Raw genomic sequence first — 26,819 nt, 5'->3', positions numbered from 1 at the left:
CTTCATCCCATTTAATATCATTGCTTCGTCCAGGCTCTATAAGCAATAACGTATTTATTTAACTCGAGTGTGTTATCTATGACAATGATATGCATCCGCATCTTAAACATTTTTGCTTCTTCTCCACTACTCGTGCAATCAATGAAATGATATAGAGTATTAGGAGTAAAAATTATTCTCATACAAAAGTTTATAAATGTTTTTTCGATAATACGGTAAATATTTCGACGCATCAGCAATACCACAGGGATATTTGTTTCTAAGTTTTACTGTATTTAATCATCCAGTTTCATCCTAAATATATCTTAAATTTTATTGGTTATACTAAGATTATATTTAAACACGAAGTGCTAAAATGTATGGATTGAGTTAAAATATAGAAAATGAACTCGTTATTTCAGTTTTGAACATAAAAAAAAACACTTAAGGCGAAAATCGATTGAGATGTCAGTAAAGAACCCTTGCAGATTTATGAGAACTTTCGATATCGTTCGATAACAATATCTGTTGATTTATCCCCAAAACATGGGTAGATATGACTTCGTTTTATTTCATATCGTTGCAGCATATGTTAATTGTAATTACAAATCAACAATTCTTCTATTTTGAATATTTTTCTCGTGGGATAAGAAAGGTCATCATTTCTTCTACTTCCAATACATCCAAGTGGATAAGCAAATATAGTATAACCCCCCCCCCCCCAATATCTATCACCTGAACATTCATATCACCATTGCCCTCTTTATCGCCGTAATCTCTAATCTTCGTTTCATTTTATATGGAATTCTAGTAGATAACATTAAATAATGGATGTGTTGCTTCTAATTACAGCCGACTGAAACTATTTTCTCTACAATTAATCAATTGATAACTTAAGTTTGCAACATTCGGCCGAGAATATAAAGATAAATAGATCAATAAAATGCGAAGCTGTGAAAGTAAGCATATATTAAATCGCATGGTAGAAGAACAAGGCCATAATATGGCGGATAAATGTATTACTGTACTGTAATGTATGTGCGTGTGTGTGTGTGTGTGTGTGTGTGTGTGTGTGTGTGTGTGTGTGTGTGTGAGAGAGAGAGAGAGAGAGAGAGAATGAGAGAGTGTGTGTGTCTAAAAGAGTCTGTGTGTGAGAGTGAGAGAGAGAGAGAGAGGGAATGAGAGAGAGAATGAGAGATAGTGTGTGTCTCTAAAAGAGTCTGTGTGTGCGTGAGAGAGTGTGTGTGAGCGTGTGTGTGTGTGAAAGAAAGTGTGTGTATGTGTGTGTGTGAGTATGTGTGTGTGAGAGAGAGACAATGAGAGAGAGTGTGTGTGTCTAAAAGAGTCTGTGTGTGAGAGTGTGTGTGTAAGAGAGAAAGAGAATGAGAGAGAGTGTGTGTGGGAGAGATTGTGTGTGTGTGTATGCAAATATACAGCATTTAATTGCACCATAACTGTTTCGTTGGCTTATATATCAAGCAAAACCTCACAAAGTCCTTCAACTCAACGCCTGCTAATGATATTTTCAATAGATGGAGAACTAGCTTCATGTCAGCAATATAAGTAATTTATAGAGTGCAATAAATTTCTTTAGAAGTTGAGAATTTACATATCTATATTAATCAAGAGTCGATCCATTCATCCATCCATTCATCCATCACTCTACACATACATATATACATACATACATACATACATACATACATACACACGCGCACACACACACATGCATACATACATATATGTGTGTGTGTGTGTGTGTGTGTGTAAAAGAGAGAGAGAGGGAATGAAAGAGAAAGCGGTTACAGAAGTCACTCCATTGTTACTTAGCGATTCACACAATTGTACACATGTCGTATCTGTTTGTACTTATTGAGGCTATATTCATAAAGGAGTGTTCAAATCATAGATATATTTGTAAAGTCCATTTCCATTGGTTAATGTTTCCTCGCGTTAGAGCAGTTGTTGTCCTTTACAGACACTGTTCTTGAACCATTCTATATTGTCAAATGAGGTAACTCAGTGCTAGTTAATAATTTATTAATTATTTGGCGTAGATGAATCCGATTTCCTATGGGCAACTGTTTATAGCCGATTTCTATGAATAGTCTTGTTCGGACTTCAAGAAATTTGGGAAGACTTCCAAGAGTAAACGCTGCCGTTGGTGAAAGCTGCTCCATAATCTTGATCTCTGGTTAAGAAAAGTATCTGGTGGCTTCAGGGATTGGTGATTTTCATGTTGGTAACAGAGGTTATAGTATCGTGACTCTTGAAAGTATGGCTCGGTCATATTAAGATCTTTTATGTTATTAGAGGAGATATCATTACCTGATTCTTGTGTTACAAGACGAATTTTGAGAAACTTAGTTCATATCAATCAAAGTACCCCGTGAACCATACAGCAGGGTAGAATTAAGAAAAGAAAGCTAAACTGGTTTAATCAACTGCACACTTTGAACTAATCCGACGTGAGAAACTTGAGTCATCTCAGACTTGTCATCTGTCTTCAAGGAAATGCCATTCCAGGATCGGACTGTTTTCACATCTGTTAACTCACTAAATGTAAGATAAAACTCCGAGAGGACAACGTCATCGTCAACATTGATGGAAAGCTATAAGCAAGCACCACTCACTCAAATGGAGGGCATTAGGAAGGGCATCCGACCGTAGAGACCATACCAAAACAGACAATAGGTCTTATTGCAGTGTTCTGACTTGTCTGTTCCTGTCAAACCGCCCTACCAATGCTAGCATCGATAACGGACATTAAATAATGATGACGATGAGGATAATGATTTCCCTTATAATTATATATATAATTTCACCTTAATTTGTCTTTTTATATGCTGGCCACCGATACCCTTTATTATTGTTATTGAAACATATATATATATATACTTGTGTTTGTTTGTGTGTGTATGAGAGAGAGACGGGTTGTCTAGTGGTACAGCAGGAAGCCTGGAAATCGCCGGACTATTGGCATAGTCATGTCTAATTTGTAGAAAGTAATTGGCTCATGTTCTGCAACTTCTTGCTTCTTAATACCATTTTATAATTGGTTCTAATCTCATTTAATCCGAGATAAGTGTATTACATGATTTTCCCCGATGCTCAGATGTAACTTGAAAATACATGCGAGAAGGGAGATAAACATTCATAGCTTAGAAATTGGCACATATAAGATATTTGAGCTGCAATGTAAATAATTACAAAACCAAGAATAATATGACATAATAAAGTTTAAACATATCATGGGACTAAAATATTATCTTTGTGAAATGAAGAGGTGAGAGACAAACGTTACCAAATCTTCCGTTAATGTTTGTAGTTAACAGAAGCTAATTTTGTATAACCCTTTAGATTGGGTATTGCAAAATTAGAAGAGAAGCATACAAACAGAAACCACTTATAGGAGCCGTGTCCGGTAACTGCTGAAATAACACCAATTAAATTTCATCTTAGTTCGCATTTGCTCTTCTAATTAGCTAATCGATAATTGCATTGCTAATTTCTACAACCAAATGATCAAACTACACGGAACTTAACACCATGAAGGGTTAAAACAAGATACATAAAAGTGTATCGGCAAGCATTAGATAAAGCTAATGTTGTCAGTAAAGTAAGTTGCTTACAAATTCAAATAGAATTTTCCAGACCCAACATCTTAAGAACTGCTACAACACATTTCATTATAAATTTAATAATCTAACTTCATTCCTTTTTATGTCTTCTGATATGAATCTGCTCTCAATACTTCGACCAGCGCATGAATACATTTACACCCACTCAGTATAGTGAGTGATAAGGAACTGTTAGTAATAAGCGAATTTTATTTTGTCTGAGTTGTGTCTATGTTGCAAGTTTGGAAGAATGAATTGAGAGAAAATATTGGATAGTAAAAGAGAAACTAACAGAAAAGAAAGCTAGAATTTCCACAATGGACCTCAATAGAAAGTGCTGGACTTAGCGTATGTGGTTATGTGGATTCTTATCCAATGTAAATATGTTGTAGTCTTCATTAATAAAGCATATAATAATAGGAGGCTAATAAGCGATACCATATTTTCCTGGAAATGGCGTATTGTGATTTAATATGCTGTTGTTAGAAATATTTTCCTGCAGACATTATGATAATGTACGAGTCTATTATACACTTGATTAATCTTAAAAATCTGCTTTCGAAAGCTAATGTTAGATTCTTAGCTAAGACCTTGCGGAGAGTTTCCATGACTATTTGCACTTTTTCGAACTCTTCCTTCACAATAAGCATTGTTTCAGACGCATAATACACACAAATACAAGCAGGCAGACACACACACACACACACAGACAGACAGACAGACAGACAGACAGACAGACAGACAGACAGACAGACAGACAGACAGACAGACACACACACACACACACACACACACACACACACACACACACACACACACACACACAAATATATTATCTTCGTTAAATTCCTATGAGACATAGGATTATATGTTCGTTTATCTACTATTGATAACTCTAAGCATTTTAAGCTATACGAAATATTATAAATGTCATTTAATGGTCGCTAAACTTACTGGGTATTTAAGCAATGTGATCGTGGATCACATCCATTGATGGGTTGGATGTAGTACTGATGAAAGTGCAATAACTTTTGAAATATGCATATACACCCATTACCTAGTTCTTCTATCTTTGATCTCATTGTTTACATTGATCTGTTCGTTTACGAAACGTCGTAACTTGAGTGCTGGATCTGAATTTTATAAAAAATCTGTAAAGATAAACTTAAAAGTGAATATATATTTATATTTACATGGGGCACAAACAATATGGAACATATGGACAAAATAGATAATTTCTTTATTCGACAGCTATTGGAGGAAGTTCAGACTTACGTAGTAATCAAAATAAACCCGATTTGCAGATGAAATATGCAGAGAAGTCATGGGTGTGTAAACGGTATCCAGTCACAAGAGATATTACAATAAAACCGACTCCCCTCATCAAGAAAAGATTGGTAACTAGTTTCAGGAATTCGTGTAGCCGTGAAAAGGTGTTTTTTTTTTGTAGTTCTTTGTTTCTAGGCTTACACTTTATGTCCTATGAATTTAGTTTGCTCCGGGATTTACAGTAAGAGAAAAAGTAGTTTTAGTCAGCTGTTGTAGAAACATGGAATGATGTTTTCGTTCCAAATTATAGAGTCTTGAGTATTTAAAGTATATTTACAACTTACCCAAAGGAAAAAGCAGGCGAGCAGAGTTGGAAAAGGTGTTAAGAGGATAAATTATCTGGACGTTTTGGTTGAAAGGTATAATATTCCGTAGTTACAAATGTGTACAGTTTGAATAGCGAGTTTAATTTGCAAGTTGCAATGATGGTTTACGCTGATAGCTACACACCAACCAATCTAGGATATGGCGTGTTTGCAACACAAGTAGGAAGATTTCGGAAAATTACTAATGCAAAGTAATTAGTTTAGAGTTACTAATAATCTTATTAGATGTAGAAGGTTTTAAGACCAAAAGATTAATGAGGCCATTAATCTTTTAGTATTATGGAAGTTGGTATGACTAAGAAATTCTGGCTTCTTGACATGATTGTTAGCTGTTGGTATAATCATACTGTAGGTCAATCTTTGAATCGAGGCATGTTTTATATTATAATTTTTAAAAATCTTTTATAGTTTCAGCTTAGAGCTGCGGCCATGATGATGCACCGCCGTGAAATTATTAATTAATCGTTTATTTATATAAATATATTTTAGTAAATTTTAATTCAATATTCGTAAATTTCAATTTCGTCGTATATGTATGTATGCACGATTTGTGATTTGGTTTTAATGATTCTTTATATGTAAATAACATATTCAAGCCGTATAACGATTATTTGTAAGTTTTAATAATATTGACGTACATATTCATGTTTACAATAGGCACGTTTATAATTTGGGGACCAGGTACATACATTATCTAACAAAACTTAAAATGTTGTCTAAAGTTGCTTTACACCGGCAGAATTTGTGTTCCTACCTTCGGAGTCGAAATAACGTTCGTATCTGATAGGGAGCCGATGAGAGGATTGTTCTATGTTTATGACCATAATTGCTCTTACTTTGCAGTGGTTTGAATTTGTGGTGTTTGTTTTAAGTTTTTGAGTGCTATCACTACGTTATACAGATTCTTAGATCATAGTCTGTAAATAATTATAGTTTAACATAGTCAAATTCTCGTTATAAAGCAAATACGGAATACATACACACACACATACTTTCATCTCTCTCTACATATTTACATCTATCTATCTATCTATCTATCTATCTATCTATCTATCTATCTGTCAGTCTGTCTGTCTGTCTGTCTGTCTGTCTGTCTATCTATCTAACTGTCTGTCTGTCTGTCTGCCTGCCTTCCTGTCATAGTAATTTGTATGTATGCATATATATACATAAGCAAGTGGGATGTTAAACAGATGTAAACACGTCTTGGTATAACCCCAGAGGTAGAAAAATATACGAGTTTGCCTGTTTTCAAGAATATTTTCTCATTTGTTTAACCACAAATGAACTTATAGCAATAGATATACGCATATAGATAGTATACATACATACATGTATGCATACATACATAGACAAGGACACACACACATATATTTATAAATACATATATATATACATAGATACATACATGCTTACATATATATATATGTATATAAATATATATGTATATATGTATATAAATATATATATATATATATATATATATATATATATATATATATATATATATATATATATATATATATATATATATATATAAATATATATATGTACACATATATACATATATGATATACAATTATATATATTTATACATATGTGTATTTATACAATCACACCAAGTTGTCACAAACTAGTCTCATTCAACACCATCGTCACGCTGTCTATATAAATATAAATAAATGCATCTACCATATTATATAAAACATGCTTGTGAATAAAACATAACTAATTAACTAACAAATACATAATATTGCCTTTTCAAAATATATTAAATCCCATCTTGCTAGACTTTACTACATATACCTGATACTTCTTCCCGGTGCCTATGTGTCTGTAGGAATATAAGTTTCCGTTTATTTTCATCGGCAAATATGCCTTAGGCCGGAACTTTCTATAAAATGCGCATATCATTATTCTCATACTGCAGTATAATTCACAGAACTGCATTGTAGCAACGTTCACAAACACAAGCACATTCTAAATCAAAGCCAAATATGTATTGCTTTTCAGTTTATGATACCTTGTTTTATGATTCTCCAATTCGAGACACAGACTTTATAACTTCTCTGAAACACTTTGACCTCAGATACCGATATTCAAATGTTCAAACTGAACACTGAACAGGAATTGAAGCAAGCTTAATAAGCTCATTCTCATTATAGCACCTATGCATTCCTTTTCTTATATCTTGAATTCCATGTATGTGTATGTATATACATACATACATACATACATACACATACATACATACACATACACGCACACATACACACACACTCACATATGCATGATTGAGTACAGTACAAAGCTTGTCCACCTTCAGAATTACACAGTACTATCGGTTGTTCAATTATATTCTTCTAAGTTTAAGTTTGGGCATTCGTCGCGTGTGAATGTAAAAGTGAAGAATTTGGAGTCGAGAAGGAGTACCGTTGGACATTTATTTATTATTCGCTACAATTGTTTCGACGCAACTTAGTTCTCCAACAATACAGCTATTTGATTACGCCACTGCTTGTTTGCATAATGAGATCTAGTGGTGTTTCCTCATGCGATATACGAGTGTTGACTCCGTTAGTTTAAAATCGTCGACTTATTGTTCGTCGTAGTTTGAATTTAGTAGCGGTTGAGAGATTCATGGTGTTTGTCGCAAGAGCGCGTTTGTCGGATTGTTATGAATGGTAGTAGACGGTACTGGTTGGAATTTAAATGTGATTGGTCTTCTATTTGATTGTATCTCTGATCTTTTCTATTTGAGTGTATCTCTGATCAAGGGTGGCTACACATGTGAATTCCTTATGCCGAACTTTAGTATTTAGTCGTCGGACACAAACACAAATAGAACACATTCTCCCACACAAACCTATGCACTCATATTTAAATACTCATACATACATTTCTGTACATACGAGCATATACATTCCTATAGTCAGACAAAACAATGCAAACACCTAGCATCATAGCATCATAATTTTGAAATATCTATAAAATCGTCAAAAGCTTGTTTATTTTTATGTTTTTTTATTTATTATTAGTGTTGCTTAATAGGTTTTGCTAAAATTGCTGCTTCTTTTCAGATATCATCAGAAACAGATAATTAAAATTCATAAAAAATGACAGATCTACCGGACTTTCAAAGAAGTCAAGTTGATGCTGCTCGTATGCCAGCCGAAATGTTTGGTGTATCAAGAAGTACTGTCTCGAAAATAATGAAAGCCTTTGAGAAAGAGGGAAAAACTTCCTCGTCAAAACAAAACTCCAGAAGAAGACCAAAACTAACAGATAGGGACCGTCGGTCTCTTACACAAATTGTTAGAAATGATCACAAAAGTACAGCTTCCAGAATTACTGAAGAGTTTAATGAGAACCCAGTTTCCATAAAAACTGTACGCCGGGAGCTGCACAAAGCTGGATTACACGGGAGGGTTGCAATCAGAAAATCTCTACTTTCAAAAGCAACCGTTGCAAAGCGTTTATAGTGGAGTAAAAGCTTACAGAATTGGTTCAGAGCATCGAAAGAATGTTATTTTCTCGGTCGAGTCATCCTGTGCCTTATTTCCGACAACCGGCCGAGTATACGTGTGGAGACAGCCAAAGGAAGTATTTGACCTAAACCGCCTTCTTCCAACTGTTAAACATGGAAGAGGATCTGTGCTGATCTAGGGGACTATATCTTGGATATCCACCGGCCCAATGGTTTCCTTTCATGGCAGAATTAATAGTCAAGACTATTTAAGCATTTTATCTGACTAAATTCATCCTATGGCTGAAGAACTGTTTCCGGAAGGGAACGCAATCTTTCATGTACCAATTCACACAGTTAAAGTTGTTAATGAATGGCCCGAGGAACATTCTAATGAAGTTGAACATCTTATCTGGCCACCACAGTCCCCAGATCTCAATATTATTGAATATTTATGGTGCATTTTCGAAAAAAAAAAGAAAAACAAGTAAGGAGTCGATAACCTCCACCGTCATCACTTTAGCTGAAGAATGGACAAAAATTCCTTGAGAAACAATTTAAACTTTGTACGAGTCCATACCTCGCAAAATTGAAGCTGTAATTACTGCCAAAGGTGCTCCTACACCATATTAAAATAAATTTGTTCGAAATTTTATGGTCCAATCTCTCTCTCTCTCTCTCTATATATATATGTGTATATATATATATATATATATATATATATATATATATATATATATATATATATATATGTGTATATATATATATATATATATATATATATATATATATATATATATATATATATATATATATGTATATATATATATATATGTGTGTGTGTGTGTGTATATATATTCGCATGTGTGTGTATATATATATATGTATGTTCCCCTCCTTTTCCCTCTGCTACTCTTTCTCTTCACACAGCCTTGGTCACGTGTGTGCGGCTGCTATTTCTTTTCGTTCTTGGAATCACCAAGCTCGCACGTACTTCTTTGCCCCTCCTGTACGTGCTTCACAGCGTTCGAAACATACACACTGCACGTCTGGCTGTACAGCCTTTTTGTTTGTTTATTTCACCGTTTCGTTTTCCTGTCTTGTTTTCCATCCGCCACTACCCTCCACGAAAACAATTTAATTTGTGTTCGTGGGAAGAACCATTTTAACGATGCGTACTGCTTTAATTCTTCGAAACGCCGGAGTTTTAATGGTGGCAGCTGATGAAGGGGATGTTTCTATGTGGCCTGCTTGTTTGTTGCACCTTGTTTACCATTTTGTCCATGTTCTTTTGCCACGTCATGTACCCAGTTATGTATCTATATGTACATGTGGATGAACGTATATACATACATGTACATATATATACATATACTCATATATTGTTTTTATATATATATATATATATATATATATATATATATATATATATATATATATATATATATATAACAAGGGCACTAAGAAGCCACAGCTCTGCTAAAGATAAGAATAAAAAATAGGCAAAAGTATTAACATTAGATTTACCGTGCCTGAAAAAAATCTAGTATTATCTCTGGTGGCTTTGGAGTATTTTTGACTCCTACTTTTAGCAAAGCTAATACTTCATAGTGTCCTCGTTATATGTAATTCTTATACATATCTATTAATTTCACCTATGCAGTTTTAAGCTTGCGGGCACAAACATTGTTGACTCCCATGTGTAATAATGTTCTTTATGTATATCTATAATGGAGAACATTATTATATTATATATAATGTGCAAGAAAATTGAGGGTTAATGATACATACATACACACAAATCAACCAATATATCTATCTATCTATCTATCCATCCATCTATCTATCTATCTACTTATCTATCTATCTATCTATCTAGCTCTCTCTCTCGTTCTTTCTCTCTCTCTCTCTCTCTCTCTCTCTCTCTCTCTCTATATATATATATATATATATATATATATATATATATATATGTAGCTATATACGCCTCTCTCTCTTTCTCCCTACCTATCAATTTATTCATGTGTAGCACACAGCAATATATTTAGTACATTCTTCCCATATAGAATAGTTGTACTTAAGACGCTTCATTCAATCAATAAAATCGGTCATTTTCCTTCTCCTCCTTCATAGTCTTTTGCCTTTTTCCCCCCTCACTGATTTTTCGCTGTCTTTCTGTTTTCGGTGACCGATTTCCAACTTCGTTTCTTAAATCTATCCAATCCCGCCCACCACAACCAGAACCACATATCTTCCTTGTCGTCGTCATTTCTCTCTCTCTCTTTTTAAACTGCTTAAACATTCACAATGGTACGTAGCATTTATCCTCACCATAATCTATTCGCTGCAAGTCTGAGACACAATTTGTTCTCAATTTATAATGGTTTCGAGTTATAAATAAAAATCTAGACAAGATTTTCAAAGACGATAGGTTTTTCAAGAAGTAAACACTTTCATAAAGATAAGAATCTTATCTCATAAAAAAAAATTAGGCAAAAAACTCAGATATCTACATGAAATTTAATTATCAATGCAGGACTTAAATATCTTACGCGTATCTTTGGGGAAAAATTCTATTTGTAGCAATGAGATGATTTGGACTGAATCACTACTAAAATACGGAAAAGAAAAGAAAAAATCTCATTTTGTAGTTTGCCTTATTATATTTGAGTCAAACGTGTATGTATCCTTCCTTCAAATTTATATTATTTTACAGTTTCTTTTTGCGCGCAGTAGGCAATAGAAAATTCAGAAGGGACAACGGTAAAATGAATTGTATTACTGACTATCAGGAAGGTTTAAAAGCATGAGAAAAGACAAAAAAAAAAAAAAGAATAAAATAGGATAAGCGGAAACCAAAAAAGAAAAAAGAAAAAAGACAATAAAACTGAAAGTTCTTAACTACTTAGTGAATCACAGTGAATCGTGTGTGAGTTGATTGGACGATTAACCTTCTCTTTTGTGTTTCTAACATGAGGTTAATAGTCCAATAAAATCATATTACACGACTGTTAACTCATCTCAAAAACTGTAAACATAAATCTTTGTAATATTGTTGTAAATTCCTTCTACTTCTCTTCCTCCACCTCCTCCTTCTCCTCCTCCTTCTCTTCCTCCTCCACTTCTATGCTCCTCCACTTCTATGCTTCTCCACCTGCTCTGTCTCTTCTTCCATCTCTTCCGCCTTCTCCCCCTCACCGTCTCCCCCTCACCGTCTCGCCCTCCCCCTCGCCCTCGCCCTCCCCCTCCCACCCCTCTCCCCTCCCCCTCCTCCCCCCTCATCCTCTCCCCCTCCCCCTCCCCTCTCATCCCCCTCTCCTCCTCTCCCTCTTCCCCTCTTCCCCTCTTCTCCCTCCCCTTCCCCCTCCTCCCTCTTCTCCTATTCTCCCTCTTCTCCTCCTCCGTTTCCTTCTCTTTTTCCTCCTCCGTCTTCTCATCCTCATCTCCTCCATCTCCAGTTCTTCCTCCTCTTCATCATCTTCGTAATAACCATAGTCCCCGCCTCATCGCCTTTCTTATCGTCGTCGTCGTCGTCGTCGTCGTCGTCGTCATCATCATCATCATCATCATCAGTACCACCACCACCATCATCATCATCATCATCATCATCATCATAGTCACAGACGTTGTTATATCCACCGTCGTTGCTATAGTTATCATCGTCATGGCCGTCTTTGCCATCGTCGCCTTCATAGTCCCAACCATCACCATCGACATCATCATATTAGTAACTTTCAAGGACTGGTATTGTAAATGTTTTTTTCTTAGTAGCTGCTGATTCATATAAAATGTGCATTACCAACAAATGAAGCTAATCATTTTCGAAATTCTTTTATTATCCGACTAAATTATTGTAGAATATATTAAGAATGTCATCTTCTGTATGAAAGTATACTAATGAAATATGAAATGCGTTTCGCACATTCTATTGTTTAATTAAAATTCTCTTACAAATAAATTTTTCAAAATCTTAATTGTGTTTTCTATTATTTTACTTCGCAACAATTGCTAGGCTTTTCCAAATTAATATAGAAAATGTAAATTTTTTTCGCTACATGAGGCGCCATTTCCAATGACTTTTCTCTATTTTGTAATAATAGGAATGCGTTGAATGTATTTGAGATACGTGGGTAGCGCGCGTCAATTTACTACTACTACTACTACTACTACTACTACTACTACTACTACTACTCGCAGCAACAACAACAACAGCAACACGAATAATAAATATGGTAAAAATATATTTCGTATTAATCACAAGAGCTTAAACATTAGAATTAAAAAGCAAATAAAATTAAGACGGTAGACGGGGTGGATAAGACAAAGAGTGAAAAGCGTTATGCAATATATACGTGGCCGAATTAAAAATATAAAATTTACAAATATTTACACAAGCGCCATAAAGTACACAATAATTAAAATAAGATATTTATATAAAAATTAAACATCTATTTGTATTTATCAGCGTGTTCCACGTTCACGAGAACGCTTCCACTCGTGGTTATTATTGTTTCGTTCATGAGAGGAAATTGTAAAAAAAAAAAATAATCGTCGATGAGGAACTATTGGATAATGATGAGCTAATGAAGGCTCACGTACTTAGGTGGCTTGAAATAAAACACAACTTTCTCGGTGTCTCCTCTTTGCAATTGATGAATTCTACCTTGAATTTTTAAATCCATATTTTGGGGATTCGGACTCAGAATATTGTTATCCGGAAGGAGTGCTAAAAGGAATTTTTTTTTACGTCTATTTATCCACTTTTATTTTAACGAACACATTGAATAATGCAGTTCTAGTCACGCTATGTCTCCAAAATATGATGGCATGGCAGGGTGTCCACAAAGTCTGGGTACATGGGATTAACACATACTTTAAGAAATTATTATTTCTTATATTTAATTGTTTATGTTATGATTTTTATTTACTCCATGTACCCACATGGGATTAACACATACTTTAAGAAATTATGTTTTCTTATATTTAATTGTTTATGTTATGATATTATTTACTCCATGTACCCAGACTTTGTGCTGTAGAATGACTGTCCTCATAGCTTTGATCGAACAAGACTGACCAGCAATATAATAGTAGTTCATTTGTAGTCTTCAAAACAAACACATAAACCATTATGTTAAAACTGGAAACAAGACAAAACTGTACGGCGAAGCAAGAGGGATTTCGCAAGCAAATGTTGCACATATGTTTGGAGGAAGCTTTCATGTTCAAGGCCTCTCCATGGTCGCTCTTTCATTGAAAGTTTGCTCAGTTTGGTTGAGAATTTAACTTCACGTGCAGCATAAATAAAAAGCTTGTTATAACCCGGGTATTATCTTTAATCCCTGGTTTGTGAGTGTATCTTTAGAAATCCAATCTCAGTGATGTGTGTTTGAATTAGTGTTTCACATTGGATAAAATAAAAGTCATACTATAGATATAATTTAGACAATCTAATGAATGAATTAATTGACTCTCAATAGTTTGTAAGTATTGTGACTTGTCATATCTAATGGTGGTCAAATATATATTCATGCGTTAGTTGATTTTTGTTGTTTGTTGCTCAGCTCCACTTTTCTCTGACACACACACACACACACACACACACACACACACACACACACACACACACACACACACACACACACACACACACACACACCCTAATACCAAAGATGTTTCAGCCATGACCACCCCGTTTTCTCCAGAACACCGTGGATGGGAATTCAATGAACCCTTATACTCTAAAGCACTGAACTATAATTTAAGAGTTCTTTGGCTCCTATTTTGTTGCTTGTTAGTTTTGCCACAAAAGAATATTAACAATTTTAGGTGATATATCAGCGTGGTAGAGGAGGATTACTAGAATATTTAATAACTGCGACAACAATATTCCTAGGATTTTGTCGTTCATTTTTTCCAAATGTTTTTAATTTTAGAGAAGAAGAATTTAGATGTAGAACACGGAGTTAAACATGATGTCGTATATAATTAGTGCCTAAGCTTTCTACTTGTAATATTATGAAAAATGTTTGAAATATTAGTTTTCTTTCCACAGGCAGACGTACAATTAACCACCCTCCTCCTGCATAATATGAAAAAAAATTTCTTCACTACTGCACGATTTGGAGTGATGATATTCATAAATAGTTCCACACAATTTCATAAGTATGTCCCAATGATTGCTAAATAAACTATTTATCCATTCATGTATATGAAGTATATGTTACTATATTTATCAAATAGTTAAAATAAATTACCTTCGGTATGGCACATATAACTGCATAACTACTACATCATTATTTTTCAAAATTTCTGAAACATAGATATATTGTTACAACATCATAGACAAGTATTTCATGTAATATACCATATCTCAATGGCTATTTGCATAATTGCGGTATTTGCCTATGAATTGATACCGACAGAATTCTTTTCAAGGTATTATATTTATTCAATTCTATCTAATCTTATGAATGTTTCTTTACCATTTTATGGCTTTTTTTCTTTTCATTAGATTATAGCAGCAAGCAGTATCTCTCATAAGTACTTGCATATTTGAAACAGTTTTTTTTTCTCTTTACTGTTTATATGTATTTCATATTTCTACAAATTTAGTAAAATGTTTATAATTATAATTTTACCGAATCTGCATCTTTCATTGCAATTTGCTATAGCTTCAGGTATTATTAACTTTTCCATGTGTGAAAAACTTTCTTTGTCAATAATTATTCCATCGATAAATTATGTCTTGATTAGAACTTACGCAAACGAATACGTTATTTCTATTACTTTCTTCAAATAAAATTGATATTTTTGTCTTGTATTTGAAGGATAAGATTCAGGTGATGGAAAATATAGATTTCAACATTCTTATAACCCACTTTCACACTTCATACATGCATATATCTGAATTAGTTTGCTATCTATTGATTAGGCACTTCTGTAGATATTTTGCATTCTCACTGGATGTGCAATATACTATTTTAATTTAATTTCCTTTCAAGAGAATATATTTGAATGATTGTTATTATTCAGACAACTAACAATAAAGTTTTACATGAACAGAAGTTAATTTAGAAAATAACATATCTGTACATAGCTCGCAGTTACGTAATGGTATAACAGTATTATGCGACGCTTGAATTATATATCTGCACACAAAATTTATAACTACTAAACACACCCACCCAAACATACACACACATACACACACACACATACACACACGCACACACACAAACACACACGCGCGCACATACACACACACACGTATATATATTTCTTTCACTGGGTAACAAAACAAAATCGTTACACATTCGCATTAAAGAACATCTGAACATGAGAGACACCTCCTTCAGAAAACATCTAGTCAGATGCCGGAACACCAACAAAAGCATGACAGTCACACTTGAGGCCAACGAAAGAAATTTGGGTTATCTGAGAATCAAGGAAGCTATCCTTATAGACAGATTAGGCCCCACATTAACAACAAACTGGAAGTTGGCAATCATTAGAGACAAAATTTATTGGAAGATGAATCCTGAATCGCTTCTTTGAATTTTAGATTTGTAATTTATTGACTGCAGTTCTATAATTTATGTTGAAACGACTGGAGAAAGGAAAGAGTGCGACAATACATAACCAAAAATATTCGTAAATACATCGAATTAAGAATTGTGATCAAGACCTGAGTAGTTATCAAGAAATCTTAGAATATGTCCAAATTGATGTGGAATACGTAATACATTCATCTGTTCACCATCAGGTATTTTCACACACTCAGCATCACATATATGAAACGCACATTATCAAGGAAGAGGAATTTTGTTAAAGAAATTTCGGTGTTGTTGATTTAATATTTTCTTTTCAAATTTGACAGTCATTCAAGATATGGGCAAGTAAGTGAGTGGGACACATACTACCTATTTCAGTAAGTAATTGATTAAGTTCTCAATAAATGTCACTAGAAGTGTCTGTCTATAAGAACTGACCTATTCCGGTCTTTTGCTCAAAATTACAGACCATGATAATAAAATGTTATATTTTTGCGAGACACAAAGATCGCACTTACCGGGGCAACGAAAGTAGGGAAGATATGATCAATCGATTTTATAACAGCTAAAATGAATAAATAAATACAAGGTATATTAGGATAATTAAGGTTTTAGATGATATTCTGAAAGTCGCAGTGATTGTAAATGTTGCAAGAAACTTTTTACCATGCTCGAATACACCAAATAACTCCTTAAAAACATCAATTATATACCTATTCGCACCTCACAAAGATATACCCCCCCCCCACAAAAACACACATATATCTGAGTGTATGTATGTGTGTGTTTGTAGGGCGAGTAGATAATATTTAATTTAATGTATTCCCAGAGCATTTTAAATATCTATTTATCTATTCAACAATTTGTCATTCAGACATTTAAATTGAATAGGGATTTGGGCAATGAAGCTGGAGTTTTTCTAATTAATTGTATTTTCATTATCTTTAGTAGAGTTGTTTATATATAAATCATTGAAAGAACGCCGGAATAAATGCAAAAAGGAAATCAATTTATCAAATCTTAATGATACTTGCTTATAAATATCTTTATCTCGTATTAGGCAAAAAAAAAAAAATTACCAGTAAGCGTGACATTTGCAATCCTATGAGAGCGCTACCATCACTCTGCATTATGTTCAGTTTGGACAACCGTAAGCCGAAGTCTGGTAGAAATACATTGTTGAGGAATGATTTCAGTGGGTCGATATTGAATAGGATTGGTGTTGTGTCGACGCCCCCAGGCGAAGAAGTAGGATCTCCCAAGACATATAAATAGAGGTAGTCTGGCCGTGGTAGGGGTGTTGAGTAGCAGTCGAGTAGCAGTTGTGTAGCGGTTGAGTAGAGATCATCCGAAGGTGCTAAATAGCAGTAGCTTGAGACATAACAATTGGTCAAAGCGATTAGAGCGGGACCTGATAGGCAAAACACAGTAAAGTCACACGCAAACGCAAGAGAGGTGTTGAATTTAACTCAGGTGGGGATGGTTCGGAAATAGCTATTTCGGAAAATAACTGTTCGTTTCTGCAGAGACGTTTCTCATAAGACGGTCATCCTGCAGAAGTAATAGTAGTGTAGACTGTACATATTTTACATATGTTACAAGCTGTGTTCTGCACGCAATTTCTAGTAGAAAATTGGAGATTGTAGACTTTTGATGAGTGAAGGATCGGTCATTCTCCTAGGTGACTTGGATGGGTGGAAATTATGCTAATTTGTTATCAGGAATCGGAATATAGTATAATGTAACACAATATAATATAACAAAATATAATATAACATATAATACGATATGATATAAAATGATATAATATAATATAAATATAATATAATACATTTCTAAATCTAAAGGGACTTTTCTTAAATATATGATTAATGTAAGATGAAGACAGATGAATATTATATTTCAAGAAGATAGCATTCCATAAATTAATGGATGATTATGGAAAGCCAGATGGATTGATTTCTGCTTCAGTATTATGTCTCTCCATAATCAATGAACGGATCGTTAGAAACACCGTTTTACCTTGCATCCATCATTGGAAATGTATTTAATGTTTCTTCAATGATTTCAGAGAAAAATGTAAACTCATGTGAATTCTTGATGAAAATAGTTTACGTTTCTAAATCCATCTAATAAAACCAGTCTTGCGTTCACTGTGAAAATAGAACGGTAATTCTGTAATTTTTGCGTAGTTTGTATTGCTTGTATTTGACAATTGCGTATAAAATATAGTAATGGGTAATGGCTTATTGTAAATGATTTGGATAAATTTAAAATATTCTACAGAGGACTATTCTTAAGTGAAGATAAAGAGATCACCTTTCAGGCGCAGTTTACTATATGATTACTTCTACTTTACGGAAATTACTATTAGTGTGGTTGATTATAACATTTCTTCTGGAAGAAAGGTTGAGTGAAACCGAATGTTTATGAAAAGAAAACCTTTTAAGAACTCTTGGATAAATTGAATTCTAAACGCTAAAATAAATGTCACTAAATTGAAAATAATCGAGTATTTTCTATTGTCAGTTATTTTCTTTTAAGTATAACTGTTTGCTTCTATAGTACTGAGACGGAGAAAAATAGAAATAAAATCATACAAATGACATAGCTAGTACTTTATAATTTAATAACGATGCGATAGAACATATTTATATTGATTCTACTCTCTATATTCAACTACAATATATTTTTTCACTCAAATTTTCCTGATTTCAAACAAGGTTGTCTACTAAATATTTCGTTTCAACGAGATAATTCTCCACATGAATAGAAATATATATTAAAAAATCGTTTAAGATATATGAAGAAAAATAGTGTCGAATAATACAGTGATTAAATAATAATTAAATCATCTTTCATGTATGAAATCTACGCGACAATCTATGCGTGGTGAACAAAGGTTTCCAAACATTAATATTCATTAAATATATTTTGTGGAAGGTAGCAAATATATTTCCATAGTATCAATCGTCGGAAATAGTCTTCCAAAATACTAATTGGGGAAGGTTATTTAATATTTATCGTAGTTAACGTATTGTCTTTTTAAATTACTTTTATATTCAACATATTGTCTTAAGCTTATATTGAATCAAATCATATATCACGTATAGCTATCTACATAGAATTTATTTACATATGTGACCTTTTCAGATGAAGAACGAAATGATAATGACCATAAATTGAACTGGATAAGAAAGGACACCACCACGTGTGTCTTTGGTTGGGAATAATGGCAAAAAGAAATGTTATAGAAAATATCTAGCTATAAGTAAATTCCAGTAAATGTCAATTTAATGTTGTTTTACTGTTTATGATATATGTAAAGCTAATGTATATGTGTATGTAGTTGTGTATAGATATATGTGTGTGTATATATATGTATATATATGTGCGTATATATATATATATATCTATAAATATACACATACATACACACATATGTATATATATATATATATGTATTTATATGGTCTAGTTCAGAAGGAACGGATGTTTAAGACAATTCAAATCCATACATTATATTACAATTAGGTCTAAAAGTTACACCTCAAATATTAGTGTGAAGATTGCTTTGATATCGGTCAAATATATGCATTTAATAAGTTAGATATTAAATGTAGTAGACAGAATATAATGGTGTTCAGTGTCTAACATGGATGAAAAAAGTTTCTTAATGAAATGTATCATATAGAATATTCTTATTGCGCAATAATTGAATAATTGACCGGCTTGAACGGATAACCGTGCATGGTCATTTGGTGTCTATATTGGAAACATTTCAAGCACTTTGCATCCTAACAGTGTAACATACCAAATAAGCAGTCTACTATGTATTTTAAGAAGTAGCTATGTTTAGATGTACTAAACTATAGATCCAAATCTTTTATATACTTATACAGCACTAATGACAATGGAAGAAGTCAGAAAGTTGATCCTTACAAAAGTAAAACATACATAGAAGAGGTATTAAGTAAAAGATACACAGAAAAGGTATTAAGAGGATGAGAGATAGTTTCTCTCTGGTTAGAAATCTTACTTCAGTTAGATGATCTAACGTAAATATTTCGAACAAGCGCAATGTTAAACTGCTGCGGGAAAATATACCACATCCACAAGCTAAATGCAGCTGAGAGGCCTCGCTGTTGAGAACCAAGTATACTTTAATCAAGGAGATAGAGTAGTTCAGTGACACTGATTGTATTGTTCTATATAAAATGGATCATCTGTATAAATATAAATGGGGAAAATAGTGTGGAGAAGGTGAAATTTACACCTGTCTGCGAGCACATTTGGTAGTGTTTTGCATGCACACATACACACATATATATGTATAATATACATGCATACATACCTACATTCATATGTATGTATGTGTATGTATGTATGTATGTGTGTATGTATGTATGTGGCGATCCTATAAAGGACCGCCTCATACTGATTAAGCCCAAGGAAACATCTTTTCCACCTGGCTATCGACACAGTCTGTGTTCGTATAGTTTTTGCAAGGGAGGCCACCGCTCCTATCTTCTGCTTTACTTGATACTCACAGACCATGGTTTCTGGGTGGTTACCCGTCCTCAGTGTGAGATAATCACTGGCTATTGATGAACGCTTTCGCCACTCACAAACTCTATATATTCTTTAAGCGACACACAGTCACGTATCTCGTATAGAGGAAAACAACTTATTTTTAATCTCTCAGCGAGAGATATACAGCAACAGTATCCAAATAGTAAAGTTTATATGCCAACAAAATGTGGCGGTCCTATAAAGGGCGATGTTACTCTTGTCTAAGCCCCAGGAAAACATCTTTTCCAGCTGGCTATCGACGACACACAGTCTTCGCAGAGCATAGTTACAATTTATGAATATCTGGATAATTGGCTCAACACACTTCCACTACGCTACTCTACTCAACTGCAAATCTACATATACATACACACATACGCACATGCATACATACATACATACATACATAAAATCATACATACATATTTACAATCATACATATATACATATCTATATGCATGTGTGTGTGTTTGTGCCTTCGTGGTGTGTGTGTGTGTAATACGTACCTATGTAGTAAATACTTGTGTACAACATACCTATGACATACAATCACAAATAAATACACTTCCACATAAAAAAAGACCATAACAAGTGTACAAATGAGCTAAAAATGGCAGTAATGTGAAATAATGTAACAGTTTGTGATTAAGGTATTAACTGAATCTAATAACAAAGCTATCCACCTTAGACGTCTAGTCTTACATTGCGTTACGTTTATTTCTTACCAGTTTTATTATCTTTTATTTTTTTTATCTTGATGAAGACAGACAGCTAATTCGTCAAATTCGATAAAGTTTGCCCCCTTTAACACTTTAAATAAAACTCTGTCTGACAAAGTAAAACGATAAAAAAGCTATATAAAATTCGTATGTATAAAACGAAACAGGAATTGACGAAAAGATTTAATAGAATTTATTTTATGTTAGGTATCAAAACAACAGTTCGTCCAATTTCTCGTTATCCGTTGAGTGTGAAAAAAGAAAATATAAATTTTTAAAAAAATAGAAAAAGAAAAAGAACTAATAAAAAAGAAGCATTATCAATTCTAATCTTTCCTATGTTGAAATTTTAGGAATTAAACATTAGCCAAGATGAAGTTCAATTTTTATGTTATAAGAGTGAAATGCAAAATCCTGGTATTTATTTCCTATTTCTCTTTTCATCTAAAAAATTTAATTATGTCTCAGTCAACTTTTAGGAAAATTGCTCCATCGATTCTCGAAAAGAAACACACACACACACACACACACACACACACACACACACACACACACACACACTCACACTCACACTCACACACACACACACACACACACACACACACACACACACACACACACATATATATATATCAACAAACTTTTATTGGCAAGATATAGAACAATCAATTGGTCTGTGGTATAAGTAAAAGAAACGATAACAAAAAACAACGGCGATAAATTACATTCTTTTATACGTTTATTAATCACACTGCTGTATTATACTAGGGTTCAACAGGTGACAGACAAGATTTAATTGGACTCATACGCTCGTTTATATTGTGGCATAACTTTTCTATATTTGATTTGATACGTTGCTTCCTGTATGTTGGCTGAGGTGACTGGAGTTAAATACATCGGCCAAGGGTAAAAGTTAACAGCTGCGATGAGAAGAACAGCCTATTTATGCTGTTAATTTTCAAGAATGCCAATAATTCTCTCGTTCCACGCTATTATTAATCAACAAATACAAACAACATAGACTACTTTAAACATTTATTTCATAATTCCAAATTAAATTCCAGAGTCTGCTGACTGTTGGTTAATTACTTTTGAGTAATTACAGAACTCAGTTTGTATTAATATATTAAATACCGGTCGATTGTCTGCATTAAAGTAAATTTGGAGCTGAATCTAAACTGAAAGGGTGATATATATATATATATATATATATATATATATATATATATATATATATATATCTTTAGTTATTTTACAGAGTATTTTATTGGAAGAGTTGAGTTGCTGTCTGCGACATTCTAAACTGCAGTTAAACGAACTACTTCTTGCATGAACCCCGCCAAGATGAAATATTTACACATTATACATTATAGAATAATGATAGAATAGGTGATGGTGATGATGATGATGATGATGAGGATGATGAGGATGTTGATGATGATTAAAACAAAACTAAATAAAATAGCTGCTTGTATGTTAGACACAAGGCTAGATATTTTGGGGATGGGTTAATCGGTGTTATCAAATCCAGTACATAACTGGGACTGTTTTACCGATCCAGGGGGAATACAAGGTAAAATGAACTGCGGCTGAATTTGAACTTAGAACGTAAAGTCGGATGAAACGCCGTTCAGAATTTTGTCCGTAGCGTTAACGATTCTGCCAGCTCGAGGCTTTAACTTGATAACTTCTTTAAATTTTGGCACTAGGCCAGCAGTTTTAGACAGAATGGGTTAGTGAATTATATCGATCCTAGGACTTGACTGGTCCTGTATGTTATCGACCCCGCAGGAATCTCGGTGGGGTTCGAACTAAGAACCGGACACAGTATCGTTAAGCATTTTATCTGAAGCGCTAACGATTCTGCCAATCCATCGGGAGATATCATGCAATGGAACGTTGCTTGATTTCTCCGAAAAATATTCAATAACAACGATCAAACAAGAACGGAAATCGAAAATATTGCGAATAATACTCTGTAAAATTTATTGATCATTTCTGCTTATATATGATATATTACAAATGTTGAAATTATTCTGTGTTCGTATATCATACATGAACAAACTATCGAGGGCACAATCCATATAAATACGAAACCAAGTCTTTTCCCCGCCACTTCACGTGAAAAATGGCAATTCAAGCAAAATGTTATTGTTCGATTCAAAATAAATAATAAAGATGTGCGTCCATTGAAGTGAATTCAAAAGCAAAAACAAAACAAAACAAAACAACGCACGTGAAATTCGCGAAAACATTACAAACAAATGAAACAGTGCCCAATGAAATTGATAACAGTTCAAATATAGAACCGAGTTTACTCGTTAAATGTCACGAATCAAACGGAAAGGCGCCAATGGATACGAGATGAATGTATTTACATTTTATAAGCTTATTTTATGGCAACATTCTGCGTAACAAAAATATACGACTCCATATTGTAAACTTTTGGAAGAAAAATTATTAGATCCCAATAGACTAGCTAACCTAAGAAGATACCGTCTGAAAACGAAGCAAAATATCAGAAATTGAAGTAAGACATTGAAATGACGGAATACATTGCGAAAACAACACGAATGAACACGAGAAAACGAGCAGCAATAAAAACAACGAGAAGAAGGTAGAACTAGCATGCAAAACGAATAGAGTAAATAGCAAAATTGGAAAACTTCAAACCCTGGGGCACTTATCTAATACCTAAAAACTAACAATCGGAAGAATGAAAAGAATTGGATTACTATGATGTGCCTAAAATATTACCCTCTAGTTGCAATTTATGCAATTCTCTCAGGATATCTCATAAAATGATCGGAATATTATAGAAAACTTAATTTTCTTAGAATATTTGCGTATCTTTCTCAACCTTATATAGCAGTTGTTGACCAACAGAATATTAACATGATAGTATTGAATGATTCAAAAGTACATGGAAGGATTAGCTTCGGTGCGTGTATTGATTTTCAGAAAACTTTTGGTTCGATTCCGCCTGGAAACAATCAACAATACACTAGAACATTAGTATTGGTAAATCAGATACTACATGAACTCCACCCCTCAAATACTTGTCATACATTCATGTAAGTAATCGATATTTACCATACAAATTGAGAATATAAGGCACATGAAAAGGTATTGATATAGTTGCTTATGGATGATAAACGCCGCAAATGCGATTTCTTTACTGAAATAATACATCATAATATATCAGGATGGCGACAATTCACTCCCACAATATCTTAGTAGAAATATAACACTAAAACCCTTATATAGTTGGCTTTCAACTTCTGAAAGAAAATATTGTGTGGTTATCAATGGAACATTCTGTCGACTTAGGAAGTTGCAATGTAAAGAGATTTGTGGATATTTTTCATACACACGGACAAGTAAAGCCGAATATTAAAGAATCCTCCTTTTTTATGAGAAACATAATAATAGTTGTTTTAATAATCGACAGGATAATATTGAATGAATTTACTTTGTAGAAGTGAGCATAAAAGCCAAAACATTATGCATTGGCTTAACTAAGATATTGTGTTTAACCATCCAGTACACCTACCACTGGAGGGCTTGCAGAAATGACCAAATCTCTCTTTTCTTTTACTCTCTTTTACTTGTTTCAGTCATTTGACTGCGGCCATGCTGGAGCACCGCTTTTAGTCGAGCAAATAGACCCCAGGACTTATTCATTGTAAGCCTAGTACTTATTCTATCGGTCTTTTGCTGAACCGCTAAATTACGAGGACCTAAACACACCAGCATCGGTTGTCAAGCGATGCTGGAGGGACAAACACACACACACAAACATACACACACACACACACACACACATACATATATATATATATACATATATACGACGGGCTTCTTTCAGCTTCCATCTGCCAAATCCACTCACAAGGCTTTGGTCGGCCCGAGGCAATAGTAGAAGACACTCGCCCAAGGTGCCACGCAGTGGGACTGAACCCGGAACCATGTGGTTCGTAAGCAAGCTACGTACCACACAGCCACTCCTACGCCTAAACTAAACTAAATCCCTAAACTTTGGATAAACATCTAATAAATACAAATTACTTAGAAATATTTACTGAAATATGTAGAAACAGCGCCTAAAAACATAACTTACTGCACAACATGTCAGAAACATCAAACAACCCAACTACAGGCTTAGGAGTTGTTTGCGTATAATAAATGAAAAATCTATTTTATCGTAAAGAATAAATGCTTTCTCTGAAATAAGAAACAAACATATCAGAAGGGCTGATCAATGTTGCAATCACACTTATGAATAAGAAAATCAATTACAACAAAGCTGTAACTAAAGAATGCCTCGTCCAATTGATTCAAAAAAGGCTTTTAACTAAATTTCTCATCCATAGATACTGAAAAGATTAAAGGAAACTGCTACAACTTTTAAGTGAACCACCCAAAGCAGGCATAGACATAATACATACTAGTTCGATACTCACCGATTTGATGACTGCAAGATGGTAATAGATTGAAATTATTTGTCTATTCTATCTATATTATAGAATATATCATATTTAAATACAAAGAAGTTTTGAAAGACTCAGAAAATTATTAACTTTTCCTCTATTTTCACTTTCAAAAATTTGATGTTATCCTGTCAACTAAATATATAAATTGTACAATATTGACGTTTATTTAGATGACGTCTCTATGAACAATGATCCTCGTCAAGGTTTGCTTTCGTTATTACAATGTGTCTCTCTGGTTGATTTGCAAGAGACTTGTTTGCTCCCACCAGGAGGTCGAATAATTGCATAACAGCTCTCACGTTTGTGCATATGTGTTTACGTTAGTAATGGCAGTAGCAGATGATAAATATAAAAGAAAATGCTCTTCATAATAGTTGTGTCTACTGTATCAATGCAACATGTCAGTAAACTAACTTGGACAAAATTTCTTCATATATAAAAATAGTTTCAGAGAATTATTTTTATTCTCTGAATAAATTTTCACGATAAGGAATGCTTTCTTGAATGTTTCAGTTTTACGATTTTTGTCAAAATATGTTAGTTGAAAATGATATGTTTACCTACCAAACAAGCGAATTGACTGTTTTACTGACAGAATGTCTTTGTACAATTTTCTAAAATAGTTTAGACATCTCAGTAATAAGTTGCTTCATGTAGTAGATGGGACTACATTCAATACATCGAAACCCATTATTAGGTTCGCAAGAACAGGGGCTGCTTTCGTTCCCATCGCAATTCCGCATTTCTGACGATAGTATGTGT

This window comes from Octopus bimaculoides, chromosome 8 (assembly GCF_046866305.1).
Source record: "Octopus bimaculoides isolate indiv1 chromosome 8, ASM4686630v1, whole genome shotgun sequence".
NCBI classification, from domain to species: domain Eukaryota; kingdom Metazoa; phylum Mollusca; class Cephalopoda; order Octopoda; family Octopodidae; genus Octopus; species Octopus bimaculoides.
This window is presented reverse-complemented; position numbering follows the sequence as displayed.